Source organism: Diceros bicornis, chromosome X (genome assembly GCF_020826845.1).
Source record: "Diceros bicornis minor isolate mBicDic1 chromosome X, mDicBic1.mat.cur, whole genome shotgun sequence".
NCBI classification, from domain to species: Eukaryota; Metazoa; Chordata; class Mammalia; order Perissodactyla; family Rhinocerotidae; genus Diceros; species Diceros bicornis.
Genome location: NC_080781.1, coordinates 89,562,848 through 89,579,406, shown reverse-complemented (window position 1 = coordinate 89,579,406; position 16,559 = coordinate 89,562,848).

Here is a 16,559-nt window from a genome sequence, read left to right as displayed (position 1 = left end):
TGGCCCTGAGCTAACATCCATGCCCATCTTCCTCTACTTTATATGGGACGCCGCCACAGCATGGCCCAACAAGCGGTGCGCCGGTGCGCACCCGGGATCCGAACCGGCGAACCCCGGGCCGCCGCAGCGGAACGTGCGCACTTAACCGCTTGCGCCACCGGGCTGGCCCTTTTGTCTTTTTAATAATAGCCATTCTGACGGATGTGAGGTGATATCTCATTGTAGTTTTCATTTGCATTTCCCTAATAATTAGTGAAGTTAAACATCTTTTCATGTGCCTGTTGGCCATCTGTATATCGTCTTTGAAAAAATGTCTGTTCAGTCCTCTGCCCATTTTTTAAATAAGTTGTTTTTTTCTTGTTAAGTTGTATGAGTTCTTTATATATCGTCGGATATTAACTCCTTATTGAATATATGACTTGCAAACATCTTCTCTCATTTGGTATGTTGTCCTTTAATTTTATTGATGGTTTCCTTTGCTGTGCAGAAGGTTTTTAGTTTGATGTAGTCCTATTTGTTTATTTTTGCTTTTGTTCCCTTGCTTGAGAAGATATATCAAAGAAGATATTGCTAAGACTGATGTCAAAGAGCATATTGCCTATGTCCTCTTCTAGGAGTTTTATGGTTTCAGGTCTTACATTTAAGTCTAATCCATTTTGAGTTAATTTTTGTGTATGGTGTAAGATAGTGGTCTAGTTTCATTCTTTTGCTTGTGGCTGTCCAGTTTTCCCAGCATCATTTATTGAAGAGACTTTCCTTTCTCCATTGTATGTTCTTGGCTCCTTTGTGGTAAATTCACTGTCCATAAATGTATGGGTTTATTTCTGGGCTCTCATCCTGCTCAATTAATTTGTGTTTCTGTTTTTCTTCCAATACCATACTGTTTTGGTTACTATAGCTTTGTAGTGTAGTTTGAAATCAGGGAGTGTAAGACCTCTGGCTTTGTTCTTTTTTTCTCAGGATTGCTTTGGCTATTCGAGGTCTTTTGTGGTTCCATATACATTTTAGGATTTTTTTTTTCTATTTCTATGAAAAATATCATTGGGCGTGTGATAGGGATTGGACTAAATCTGTAGATTGCTTTAGGTAATATGGACATTTTAACAATGTTAATTTTTCTAATCCATGAGCATGGAATATCTTTCCATTTCTTTGTGTCTTCTTCAATTTCTTTCAGTTATGTCTTACAGTTTTCAGTGTACGTCTTTCACCTCCTTGGTTAAATTAATTTCTAGGTATTTTATTCTTTTTGCCGTGATTGTAAATGAGATTGTTTTCTTAATTTCTCTTTCTGATAGTTCACCATTAGTGTATAAAAATGCAAGAGCTTTTTGTGTATCGATTTTTTACCCTGCAACTTACTACATTCATTTATTTCTAATAGTTATTTTGGTGAAGTCTTTAGGATTTTCTACATATAAAATCATGCTGCCTGAAAATAGTGACAGCTTTACTTCCTCATTTATAATTCGGCTGCCTTTTATATCTTTTCTTCCCCTAATTTCTCTGGCTGAGACTTCCAATACCATGTTGAATAAAACCGACAAGAGTGGGCATCCTTGTCTTGTTCCTGATCTTAGAGAAAAAGCTTTCACTTTTTCACCATTGAGTATGATGTTAGCTGTTTGGGGTTAGAGTTTGTCCTATACAGCCTTTATTATGTTGAGGCAGTTTCCTTCTATACCAATTTTATTGAGAGTTTTTATCATGAATGGATACTGAATCTTGTCAAATGCTTTTACTGCATCTATTGAGACATGATTTTTAGCCTACATGTTGTTAAGGTGGTGTATCATGTTGATTGATTTGCTGATGTTGAATCATCCTGGCATCTCTGGAATAAATCCCCCTTGATCATGTTGTATGATCTTTTTAATGTACTGTATTCAGTTTGCTAATATTTTGTCGAGAATTTTTGCATTCATATGCATCAGAGATATTGGCCTGTAACTTTTTTTGTATGTGTGTTGTTCTTGTCTGGTTTGGGTATCAGGGTAATGTTGGCCTCATAAAATGAGTTAGGAAGCATCCCCTGCTCTTCACTTTTTTGGAAGATTTTAAGAAGGATAGGTATTAAATCTTTGAATGTTTGGTAGAATTTGCCATGGAAGTTGCCTGGTCCTGGACTTAGGTTTTTTAGGAGGTTTTTGATTACCATTTCGATCTCCTTACTAGTGATGTCTATTCATATTTTCTATTTTTTCATGGTTCAGTCTTAGAAGGTTGTGTGAGTCTAAGAATTTATTCATTTCTTCAAATTTTCTAATTTGTTGGCGTATAACTATTTGTAGTAGTCTCTTATGATCCTTTGTACTTCTGTGGTATCCATTGTAACTTCTCCTCTGATTTTATTTATTTGAGCCTTCTCTTTTTTCTAGTGAGTATAACTAAAGGTTTGTCAATTTTGTTTGTTTTTTCAAAGAACTAGCTCTTAGTTCCATTTATCTTTTCTATTATCTTTTTAGTCTCTATTTCGTTTATTTCTGCTGATTCTTGTCATTTCCTTCCTTCTACTGACTTGGGGCTTCATTTGTTCTTTTTTTTCTAGTTTATTTAAGTGTAAGGTTATATTTTTTATTGGTGATTTTTCTTGTTTCTTGAGGTAGGCTTACATTGCTATAAACTTCCCTCTTGGTACCACTTTTGCTGCATCCCATAGATTTTGGTATGTCATATTTTCATTTGTCTCCATGTATTTTTTGATTTCTCCTTTGATTTCTTCATTGACCCAATAGTTGTTCAGTAGAATATTGTTTAAGCTCCACATATTTGTTTTTTTTTTTTCTAGTTTTCTTTATGTAGTTGATTTCTAGTTTCATACTATTGTGGTCAGAAAAGATGCTTAATATAATTTCAGTCTTCTTAAATTTATTGAGACTTGTTTTGTGTCCCAACATATGGTCTATCTTTGGGAATGTTCCATGTGCATTTGAGTAGGGTGTGTATTCTGCTGGTTTTGGATGGAATGTTCTTTATATATCTATTAAGTCCATCTGGTCTAATGTGTCATTTAAGGCCAATATTTCTCTGTTGACTTTCTGTCTGTATGATCTATCTATTGATGTAAGTGGGGCGTTAAATGTCCCTACAGTTATTGTATTACTGTCATTTTCTCCCTTTAGGTTTGTTAATAGTTTCCTTATATATTTTGGTGCTTCTATGTTGGGTGCACATATATTAATAAATGTTATGTCTTCTTGATGGATCGTTCACTTTATCATTATATGATGTTCATCTTTGTCTCTCATCTTTTTTGGCTTGAAGTCTATTTTGTCTGATATAAATATGGCTATACCTGATTTCTTTTGGCTACTAGTTTCTTGGAGTATTACCTTCCATCTTTTCATTTTGAGCCTATGTTTATCTTTAGAGCTGAGATAGGTCTCCTGAAGGCAGCATATTATTGGATCTTGTTTTTTAATCCATCCAGCCACTCTGTGCCTTTTGATTGGTGAGTTCCCTCCATTTACATTTAGGGTTATTATTGATATATGAGGACTTACTACTGCCATTTTATCTTTTGTTTTCTGGTTGTTCTATATCATCATTGTTTCTTTTCCCTTGTGTTTCTGTCTGCCATTTTAGTTTGGTGGTTTTCTATGATGTTTTTTCTCAGTTTCCTCTTTTTTTATGTTTTGTGTCTCTGCTCTAGATTTTTGTTTATTGGTGACCATGAGGTTTGTATACAATGTCTCATAGATAAAATAGTCCTTTTTCTGTTGATAGCATATTACTTTCATTTGTCTATACAGCTTCCATCCTTTTCTTCCTCCCCCTTTATGTTTTTATTGTCATAAATTATACCTTCTTATGTTGAATTCATTACCATATTGAATTAGCTTTAGTTATTTTTAATGCCTTTTTTCCCTTTAACCTTTATGCAATAATTAAGTGTTTAACACTCTATTCTGTAAGAGCTTTGCAATGTTCTGGTTCTGTCTTTTCACCTTACTCAAAGTTTTGTGTACTTTTGCCTTATCGTTTCTGGTAGAAGAGCTTCTTTCAACATTACTTAAAGACAGGTCTAGTGGTAGTAAATTCCCTTAGCTTTCGTTTGTCTGGGAAAGCTTTTATTTCCCCTTCATAGCTAAGGTATAACTTTGCTGGATAAAGTATTCCTGGCTGGCAGTTTTTATCTTTCAATATTTTCAATATGTCATTCAACTCTCCCCTGCTTAGAAACCTGTTGATAGCTTAATGGGGTTTCCTTTTGTAGGTTACTGTCTTTTTTCATAGCTGCCTTTAAAATTCTTTCTTTGTCATTGGCTTTTGACACTTTTAATATGATGTTTCTTAGAGAAGGTCTTTTTGTGTTGAGATAATTAGGAGTTCTATTAGCTTCATGTACTTGTACATCCAGTTCCTTTCCCAGGTTTGGGAACTTCTCATCTATTATTTCTTTAAATAAACTTTCTGCTCCCTTCTCTCCCTCTTCTTCCAGGTTATCCATTATACTTACATTGCTTTTTCTACTGGAGTCGGATATTTCTCATAAAATTTCTTCATTTAAAAACAAAATCTTAGAGGCGAATTCAAGATGGCGGCATAAGGAGACTTGGAACTCATCTCCTCCCGCGGACACAGCCAATTTACAACTACTTGTGGAAAAATTACCCCTGAGACAGAACTGAAAACTGGATAAGAGGAACTCCTGCAACAAAGCACAATCTTAATTGAGGTGGAAGAGGCAGAGACTCCCTTCTGAAGAGGAAAAACGCTGCCTTCACAAGCCGCCAGCTTCACAGCCGCCAGGAGCAGTGCACAGGCATGCAGCCTCTCTGGAGGTGCGGGGCCCTGGGCCGGGGAGCGCCCCCGCTGTGGTCATTTTGTGGACCCAGCAGAATCGAGACCAGCGGCATAATATCTGACTTTGCCTGCTACTAAAACATTGGGGAGTACCCCAAGAAAAGCTGGTTCACAAAGAAACTAAAACCGGCTCTTAAAAGGCCCGCGCGCAAACTCACCCATTTCAGAAAGCATCCTAAAATCAACAGAAAGAAAGGTGCACAGTGCTGTGGTGAAAAGAGACTCACTTAATAGGCCCTGAGTGCATCTCAGTGAGAGGTGAGACCTCTCCAGGGACTGGGACATTGGCGGTGGCCAGTGTTGTGGCCTGGTGTGGGTGTGCTGACACAGACGCCATTGGAGTTCTCCCTGAGGCCTGCTAGCCCAGGTCAGCCCCACCCGCTAGAGCACCAATTTAATCCAGCTCAGCCAGGGCAGGCAGCCCACCCTAGAGACTGGCCCCACCCAACAACAAGCCCTCAGGCAACTTGTGGGCCAGCATAGATCTGTGACTGGATTCTCTGCTGCCTGGCAAGTGAGCCGAATTTAGCGGGGCAGGGTGTGCACAAGGAGCAGGTGGAGAGTGTGGGGCGGTGGCAGAGTGTGTGGGGCTCCCGCCGTGGAGAGACTGGGTCTGCTTCGGGAGGTCGGGACGCGCACATGGGGCAGGACTGTGTTGACTGTGTGTGTGGACCTGTGGGCGGCAGGGCTTGTCAGCTGCAGAAGACTTGTGCTTCTCAAAGACCCACATAGGGGGTTTGCCCCACCTTCCAAAGCCTGAAACAATTGGGTGCTCCTGTGCCTGAGGCCAGCCCCACCCAGCTGCAATCCTCAGAGAGCTGACAAGAGACCTAATATGCTAGAGGCTTACAGCAATTGTAAGGCCCTGAGCCTAACAACCTGCCACGCTGGGGGCCTACTCACTTAAAAGAAATACTGCAACACAAATGTGGTATTAGAACTTGCAGCCAACTGTGCTGGGGCTCCCCACACCTGATAAAGAGACTAAAGGGCCCACAACAACTACAAGCAGCTGAGCATTACAACAGCTGGCCAGGAGCATGACTCGGCCTCCATGGGCGCCTACAGGGAGAGCAAACAGGCCAAAACAGAAGGACACACGTAGCCCACATAGGGGTCACCCCTGGAACATTGAGAACTGAGGGAAGCACACTGGAAGCCTCCTAAGGCATCACTTACATAAGGTCACCTATCCAAGAGCAGGAGACGTAGCTGACCTACCTAACACGTAGACTCAAGCACAGGGAAAGAGGCAAAATGAGGAGGCAAAAGAATACAGTCCAAGTAAGGGAACAGGACAAAACCCCAGAAAAGGAACTAAGTGAAACAGAAATGAGCAACCTACCCAACAGAGAGTTCAAACTGAAAGTGTAAAGGATGCTCACTGATCTGGGGAGAAGAATAGATGAACTCAGTGAGAATGTCAACAAAGAAATGGAAGATATAAAAAAGAACCAATCAGAAATGAAGAATACAATACTGCAAATGAAAAATTCACTAGAGGGACACAAAAGCAGAGTAGAGGAGACAGAAGAACGGATCTGTGATCTGGACGAAAGACTAGAAGAAATTACCCAAGGTGAACAGGTAAAAGAGAAAAGAATTAAAAAGAGTGAGGACAGTCTAAGGGACCTCTGGGACAACATCAAGCACACTAACATCCGTGTTATAGGTGTCCCAGAACCAGTAGAGCAAGACAAGTGGGCAGAGAATCTATTTCAAGAAATAATAGATGAAAACTTCCCTAACCTAAGGAAGGAAACAGACATCCAGGTACAGGAAGCACAGAGAGCCCCAAACAAGATAAACCCAAAGAGGCCCACGCCAAGACACATCATAATCAAAATCTCCAGAATTAAAGATAAAGAGAGAATCCTAAAAGCCACAAGAGAATGTCAAGTTACATACAAAGGAAACTCCATAAGGCTATCAGCTGACTTCTCAGCAGAAACCTTACAGGCTAGAAGAGAATGGCACGATATATTTAAAGTGCTAAAAGGAAAAAACTTACAGCCAAGAATACTCTACCCAGCAAGGTTATCATTCAAAATGGAAGGAGAAATAAAAAATTTCCCAGACAAGCAAAAATTAAAGGAGTTTGTCTCCAAGAAACCAGTGCTACAAGAAATGTTAAAGGGACTGATTTAAGGAGAAAAGAGAAGTCCATAAATAGGAAAAATTATCTATTTCCATGATAAGAGGGTGATGGATACAAATGCAAAAAAAGAGGTTAGATATGATATCAAAAACATGAGGGAGGAGGGGAGTTAAAGAGTACAGCTTTCAGACAGAGGTCAAACTAAAGAGACCATCAATTCTGTATACAGACCCTATGGTAATCCCAAACCAGAAACCTATAATAAATACACAAAAACCTAAGAGAAAGGTACCCAAACATAATACTAAAGAAAGCCATCAAACCACAATGGAAGGGAACAAGAGAAGAAGAAAGGAACAGAGAAGGAATACTAAAACACTGAGGAAAAAGAAGTTTAAAAATGGCAATAAGTACATACTTATCAATAGCTACTTTAAACGTCAATGGACTAAATGTTCCAATTAAAAGGCATAGGGTGGCTGATTGGATAAAACAACAAGACCCATATATATGCTGCATACAAGAGACACAGTTCAGACCTAAAGACACTCACAAACTGAAAGTGAAGCGATGGAAAAAGATACTCCATGCAAATGGCAATGAAAAGAAGCTGGGGTAGCAATACTCATATCAGACAAAATAGACTTTAAAACAAAAACTGTAAAAAGAGACAAAGATGGGCATTACATACTGATCAAGGGAACAATCCAACAAGAGGATATAACACTTGTAAATATCTATGGACCCAACATAGGAGCACCTAAATATATAAAGCAATTATTAACTGACATAAAGAGAAATAGACAGTAACACAATAATAGTAGGGGACTTTAACACTCCACTTACTCCAATGGATACATCATCCAAACAGAAGATCAATAAGGAAACATTGGCCTTAAATGACACACTAGAACAGAGGGACCTAGTAGATATATACAGAGCATTCCATCCAAAAACCGAAGAATACACGTTCTTTTCAAATGCACATGGAACATTCTCCAGGATTGGTCACATATTAGGCCACAAAACAAGTCTCCATAAATTTAAGAAGATTGAAATAATACCAAGCATCTTTTCTGATCACAATGGCATGAAACTAGAAATCAACTATAGGAAGAAAATCAGAAAAGCCACAAATATGTGGAGATTAAACAAAATGCTACTGAACAACGATTGGGTCAATGAAGAAAACAAAGGAGAAATCAAAAAATACCTAGAGAGAAATAAATGAAAATACGACATGCCAGAATTTTTGGAATACAGCAAAATCGGTTCTAAGAGGGACATTTATAGCGATACAGGCCTATCTCAACAAACAAGAAAAATCTCAAAGAAACAATCTAACAATGCAGCTAAAGGAATTTGCAAAAGAAGAACAAACAAAGCCCAAAATCAGTAGAAGAAGGGAAATAAAAAAATCAGAGCAGAAATAAATGAAATAGAGACTAAAAAAAACAATAGAAAAAATTAATAAAACCAAGAGCTGGTTCTTTAAAAAGATAAACAAAATTGACAAACCTTTATCTAGACACACCAAGAAAAAAAGAGAGAAGTCTCAAATAAGTAAAATCAGAAATGAAAGAGGAGAAATTACAACAAACACCTCAGAAATACAAAAGATTATAAGAGAATACAATGAAAAGCTATATGCCAACAATTTCGACAATTTCCAAGAAATGGATAAATTCTTAGAATCATACAACCTTCCAAAACTGGATCAAGAAGAAGTAGAGAATTTGAATAGACCAATCACCAGTAAGGAGATCGAAACAGTAATCAAAAATCTCCCCCAAAATAAAAGTCCAGGACCCGACGGCTTCCCTGGTGAATTCTACTAAACATTCGAAGAAGATTTAATACCTATCCTTCTCCAACTCTTCCAAAAAATTGAGGTGGGGGGGAAGCTCCCTAACTCATTCTCCGAAGCTGACATTACCCTGATACCAAAACCAGATAAGGACAACACAAAAAAAGAAAATTACAGGCCAATATCACTGATGAACATCGATGCAAAAATCCTCAACAAAATACTAGCAAATCACATACAACAATACATTAAAAAGATTATAAACCATGATCAAGTGGGATTTATTCCAGGGATGCAGTGATGGTTCAACATTGGCAAATCAATCAACATGATACACCACATTAATAAAATGAAGAATAAAAATCACATGATCATATCAAGAGATGCAGAGAAAGCATTTGACAAGATACTGCATCCATTTATGATGAAACCTCTGAATAAAATGGGTATAGAAGGAAAGTACCTTAACATACTAAAGGCCAAATATGACAAACCCACAGCTAATATCATCCTCAACGGTGAAAAACTGAAAGCTATCCCTCTAAGAACAAGAAGCAGACAAGGATGCCCACTCTCACCACTCCTATTTTACATAGTATTGGAAGTCCTAGCCAGAGCAATCAGGCAAGAAAAAGAAATCGAATGGATCCAAATTGGAAAGAAAGAAGTGAAACTGTCACTATGTGCAGATGACATGAGTTTACATATAGAAAACCCTAAAGAATCCAGCAAAAAACTTTTAGAAGTAATAAACGAATACGGCGAAGTTGCAGGATACAAAATCAACATACAAAAATCAGTTGCATTTCTATACACTAACAAGGAAGTAGCAGAAAGAGAAATTAAGAATACAATCCCATTCACAATTACAACAAAAAGAATAAAATACCTAGGAATAAACTTAACCAAAGAGGTGAGAGATCTGTACACTGAAAACTATAAAACATTGCTGAAAGAAATTGAAGAAGACACAAAGAAATGGAAAGATATTCCGTGATCTTGGATTGGACTAATTAACATAGTTAAGGTGTCTGTCCTTCCTAAAGCCATCTATAGATTCAATGCAATCCCTATCAAATTTCCAACAACGTTTTTCACAGAAATAGAACAAAGAATCCTAAAATGTATATGGAACAACAAAAGACCCCGAACAGCTAAAGGAATCCTGAGAAAAAAGATCAAAGCTGGAGGTACCACATTCCCTGATTTCAAAATATACTAGAAAGCTATAGTAATCAAAACAGCATGGTACTGGCACAAAAACAGACACATAGATCAATGGAATAGAATCGAAAGCCCAGAAATAAACCCACACATCTATGGACAGCTAATCTTTGACAAAGGAGCCAAGAACATACAATGGAGAAAAGAACGTCTCTTCAACAAATGGTGTTGGGAAGACTGGACAGCTACATGCAAAAAAATGAAAGTAGACCATTACCTCACACCATACACAAAAATTAACTCCAAATGGATTAAAGACTTGAATGTAAGACCTGAAACTATGAAACTCCTAGAAGAAAAGATAGGCAGTATGCTCTTAGACATCAGTCTTAGCAACATATTTTCAAGCGCCAAGTCTGACCGGGAAAGAGAAACAATAGAAAAAATAAACAAGTGGGACTACATCAAACTAAAAAGCTTCTGCACAGCAAAGGAAACCATCAGCAAAACGAAAAGACAACCTAACAATTGGGAGAAGATATTTGCAAACCATACATCTGATAAGGGGTTAATCTCCAAAATATATAAAGAACTCATGCATCTCAACAACAAAAAAACTACCAACCCAATTAAAAAATGGGCAAAGGACCTGAACAGTCATTTCTCCAAAGAAGATATACAGATGGCGAACAGGCACATAAAAAGATGTTCAACATCATTAACTATCAGGGAAATGCAAATCAAAACTACAGTGAGATATCGCCTCACGCCCATCAGAATGGCTATAATTACCAAGACAGGAAGCAACAAGTGTTGGAGAGGATGTGGAGAGAAGGGAACTCTCATACACTGCTGGTGGGAGTGCAAACTGGTGCAGCCACTATGCAAAACAGTATGGAGATTCCTCAAAAAATTAAGCATGGAACTACTATATGATCCAGCTATTCCACTGCTGGGTATTTATGCAAAGAATGTGAAAACATCAATGCATAAAAATAAATGCATCACTCTGTTCATTGCAGCGTTATTCACAATAGCCAAGACTTGGAAGCAACCTAAGGGCCCATCAAGGGACGAATGGATAAAGAAGAAGTGGTATATATACACAATGGACTACTACTCAGCCATAAGAAACGATGAAATCCAGCCATTTGTGACAACATAGATGGACCTTGAGGGTATTATGCTAAGCAAAATAAGTCAGCCAGTGAAGGTCAAATACCGTATGATCTCCTTCATTAAGCAGTAGATAATAACAACAATAAACAAACACATAGAGACAGAGATTGGATTGGTGGTTACCAGAGGGGAAGGGGGGAGGGAGGAGGGCAAAAGGGATAATTCAGCACATGTGTGTGATGATGGATTGTAATTAGTATCTGGGTGGTGAACACGAGAACATGATGTAATCCATGCAGAAATAGAAGTATAATGATGTACACCTGAAATTTATACAATGTTATAAACCAATGTTACTGCAATAAACAAAAAATTAAAAAAAAAGACATCTAGAATCCAATTTTTTAAAATTGCTAATTCATTTTATTCTTTTATATGAAAAACAAAAAATGGGAATATGACTTCATGGATTTCCTATGCTTTAAATAAAAGAAGTAATATTTTTTCCCTCTGTTAGCAATCCTGATGCTTTTGTTGAAATCTTAAATAGATCTCCTCCTCTAGTCTCAGGAAGTTCTCTTGGTCATGGCTATTCCAGTTTTCAAGGCACATTAAGATTGCCTATATTTAAAACATAGTTCCTGGGCATACAATGTAGTGGAAAGATATGATGATATTGGGATGTGAAGGTAGAGACTGATAGTTATGATGAGTCTATTATGTGTGAGGCATTGTACTTGGTATTTTATTATGATATTTCATTTATTTCTAACAAGTGCCCTATTCCCACTTTTCAAATGGAGTATTTGAGGCTTACAGAGATTTAACAACTTATTAAGCTTCCAGATGGTGAATTCAAACCCACATGCTTAGACTCCAAACACTAGGTCTTTTTACTATATCACATTCCCTTCCAAAATAATTATAAGCCTATCCCTCCAAAGATTGGCTAGAATACTGTGGGGTTTTTTTCCCCACAACTATCCATTTTCTAACACAAAAGAGCAGAGAATTAAAATAATTGTGTCCAATTAGTATAATATCATTAGTTAACCTAAATTTTGATGCTGCCTAACCTATGGTTTGTGTTTCTTATGACAACAAGAACATGATAGCTATCATTTATGGTAAGTGCTCACCCATTTGGAAATTTTGCCCCATCAGTCAAACAACATTATTAATAGCTACCATTTAGTGAGAATCCCCTATGACTCAGTCACTTTGTATTCCTCAACCACTAATCTCACAACAACTTTCCGTGGTAAAGATTATTCCTGCCACTTTATAGCTGGGTCAGCAGAAGTTATATATATTGCCAATTAACACAGCTAGTAAAGTGAAAAATGCTAGGATTCAAACACAGATCCCTTTTACTTCAAAGTCCCTGTGCTGTCTCCCCTGCATCACACTGGTGACACTACTCATCACTCAATAATATCAATCATTCTACACCTCTGAATTATCTTCCTCTAATTCTAGCTTCCCTATCATTGACATCTTTATTAGATTGATTCTCATTTATTATAATTTTCTTCACTTGCCAACCATAATTAGTTTATACCACTTGCTAGATCTTTTTAAACCATGCTTTTCTCAGATAAAATGGACCAAGAAACTCATCACTCTACCATACACCATCACACCACTATAAGTGAATATCTAAAATAATTGGAGAGCCCCATAAGAAAATAAAGCTGATGTATCTTCTCCACCCTATTGTACAATGACTAAATAGCAACTCTGGAATTTTGAGACATGGAAGAGCAAATAAAAAATACTGATTTTCCAGTTTTGGGCTGCTTTAAGAACTATATGCAAATATGTAGATTTGAGAGAAATGAATTACTCCATACACACAGTGGCACATTGAGTTAAGTAGTCAAGTAAGTACACATCATACATTCTGAGTTTACTTGACATCAGAGGTTAAGTCTCTGAATAGAAAGCATATGTGTATATAACTATCTGGCTACTAATCACTCTTCTTTTATACTTTCCCCTCTTTATTTAGTAGAGAATGAGTCACTTACATCTTCCTATTTGGCAAATAGTTGTCCCAAACCATTTAGCAATATAGTAACAGAATTAGGAAAGACATAGCGTCAGGTATTTAATGGCTTAAAAGCACAAGATATTCTCTCTTCCACCCCATCTGACTTTACCTCTTAAATGAAACCCAATTGAATACCTATTAGAGGCCACCATAGGTGTGAATACTAATTTCTTCGCTTCCTGACTTTTAGATTTGTCGTAGGACAAAGATTAAAAAATAAAATGTGTATTTATTTCTCCCTTACAAAAACACCTCGGTACATGCTATTACTTACCTCTGTTCTTATAAAATATAAGCAAGTTTTAATATGGTAGTATACAAAGACATGCAATGGCATTCTGAAATGCTCCATGGTGCTCTAATGTTCTTTTTTAATCACACTAAACCATTTATAGCTAAATTTTAACACTCGCTGTCATTAAGAAAAATGTGCAGCTCCCCTTCCATTTGAGAATCACAGTAGCCAATGAATGGTTATTGATCTGAGATAACTCAAAGGGTAAAATGCAGGGATTGAAATTTGGATTAGCTTCTTTTTATTGGGCTTTACTTGAACATTTCCCAAAGCGGAGGTCATAGTGATAGCATCGATCAGGTGTAAAGCAGCTGACATTTAGGTGATCTTGTTTGGCCAACTGCTGCGATGAGCCTGATTGTCCCTTCTGCATCTGGAAACAAAGCATTGTCTGAGGGCAGAGGTGATATTACTCATTTCCAACTCCTCTCTGGTAGTTCTTCCAAGCTCCCAAAGCACACTGACATTTAGGGGAGAATTCCCGTCAGCCTAGGCACTTATCTGCACATTATGTGAGAACTGGCTCCTGGGGACTGATGCTGTTCATATAGGGAAGTGTGCAAATCTCCCTTTCCCCCAGGCAGCCCTCACTTTCTCAACATTATGGCAATCTCATCACTCTCGTTTGATATTTCATCAAGAAGAGCTACTCATGATCTAAATTTACCCAGTCCTCCTACTGCCATCACTAGTTCCTCTTTTTCACCTCATTGCTAGCTTGCTGGGAAGGTAGTGCTCACATAAGAATAATATTCATTAGGGTATTACTGAATGAGTACTCCAGCCTAATGCCTTACCCCTCTCAGTGATGCTGATAATTTAAAATAGGATTCTCAGAAAGGGAAATATTCTAAGTCTAAATGTTATGCCCATATTGAAGAAACATTTTCACTTGTTTATAGGGAGTAAGATTTATGGTGAATTAGTATACAAAGATAATAATTTACTTATGCAAGAAACATGGATGGTAAATTCTTACTATTAACAAAATCATTCAAACTAACAAGTTGCTTAGATTAGAATCTTCTTTGGAAATCTTCACTTAGAATAGGCCAGGGTTACCTAAACTAACAAATGCAGAATTGGTACTGGTACTTGACGTTGTATGAACACAGACATCTATAACATACTCTGTTGCAATATTTAGTTATCATAAATGGAGAGGTATTAATACTCAGATATTTTCCCCCATTGATTTCTAGGTTGAGTCTATGACTATTCTGACTTTTTTCACTTATTTTCATCATCTGCCTTATATTTCCCAAAGAACAAGCTGATTCAGCCTTTACATGAAATGAAATTGTTCTAATAAGAATAAATAAGCTTTGTCTGTTGTGCAATGATATTCTTATGAGAAAATGGTAACTTTCCATTACTGAAAGCCCTAACTACATAGACAAAAATATTATTTTCATTTTTTTGTCTGTAAAATGAGAACTAATTATTCTAACCAACATTTTGGTATTATTAATTCCAAAAGAAAGGAAGATTCATCACTGAATTCTTGCAATACACCATAATGTCAATGTAAGATCAAGATTTATGAAGTAAAAAGGAGAAAAAGTCTAATAAATGAAGGCTTAAAGTATCTTCACAAAAATAAAACACTCTCTGAGTATTGCCTTACCTTTTTTGTTATTCAATCTTTCTAAGAATAATCTAAGCACAAGCAATTTTTACTGTGCAATCAATGAATTGAAGAATAAGATGTAAAATCTTTATTTTTCCCCCATAGAATCAGAGCCAGCAATAAATCAATGAATGTGTTCTTTTTATCAGTTTTTGGTATTTTATGATCCTCAAACTGTTTTAAAAACTATAAAAAAAAATCTGGCAATCATTGTGCCAGGAAACTAGATCAAGGTAGCTTTTGCAAATTATTGCATGAGAAGATATTTTAAAATACTTTAAAATATTGAATACATGGCACATCTGATTAAGTAGCATCCAAAGAACAAATTGATTCTCATGATCTACAGTATTTATCATGGTCTGTGAAAGGACTGCTATATCAGCTTAAAAGGGCAAATCTATGTGGGCACAGTTCTGTAGCAATTTACTCTGTGGCTTTGCTGAAACCGAAGGTTAGATAAAACTAGGTATATTTTATTTGACACTAATAGAAAACAATGTTACTTAAAGTTGAATGAGTTAATCTTAATAACAAGTAATAAATCTTTGGTCTAAATTTAATGATAATCACTTTTCCAATTTGACATTGAAGAAGGTATGGTATTAAAAAGCAGTCATGGTGTTAGAAAGTGTTGAGATTTTTAGTACAGTGGTTATCAAACTTTAGCATGTATCATAATTACCAAGAGTGCTTGTTAGAACAAAGATTGCTTATCCCCACACCAAATGTTTCTGATTTAATAGGTCTGGGTTGGGGCCTGAGAATTTGTGTTTCTAATATGGTTCCAAGGTGATGCTATTCTATCTGCCCAGGGATCCCACTTGGAGAACCACTGGAGTAGCATAAAAAAAGACCAGAAGGGGCTGTCCCGGTGGCATAGTGGTTAAGTTCATGCATTCTGCTTCGGCAGCCCGGGGTTTGTGGGTTCAGATCCTGGGCAAAGACCTACACACTGCTCATTAAGCCATGCTGTGGCAGCGTCCCATATACAAAGTAGAGGAAGATTAGCACAGATGTTAGCTCAGGGTTAATCTTCCTCAAGCAAAAAAAGAGGAAGATTGGCAGCAGATGGTAGCTCAGGGTCATTCTTCCTCACCAAAAAATTTTTAAAAAATTAAAAAAACAAATACCAGAAGTGAAGAAATCTGGGTCTTAATTTATCCCAGTCACTGAGCACTTGTGCTTCCTTAGGCAATTCGTTTACCTTCTCTATGTATTTTCTTAAACTAGTGAACAGTTATTGAATCTATTTTTTTAATATATTGGTTCCAAACCCTTGACATTCACTCATTAATTTGATAAATATTTTAGCACCTTCAATGAAATAAAACATGATATGGGGTATATAGTGATATAAAACAAATCCCTTTCTTCATGGAGCTTATATACTAGTGGGAAAACATAAAATGAAAATAAGAAAATATGAAACATAATACCAAATGGTGATAAATGCTATGGAGAAAAAAATAAAGGCAAGCTGGGGGACTAGAGAATGATAGTAAGGGAGGTGAAGGGTTAAAATTTTAAAATCTCATTTGATCATAAAAACAACCTCCCTGTGAGATAGACATTTGTGTTCCTATA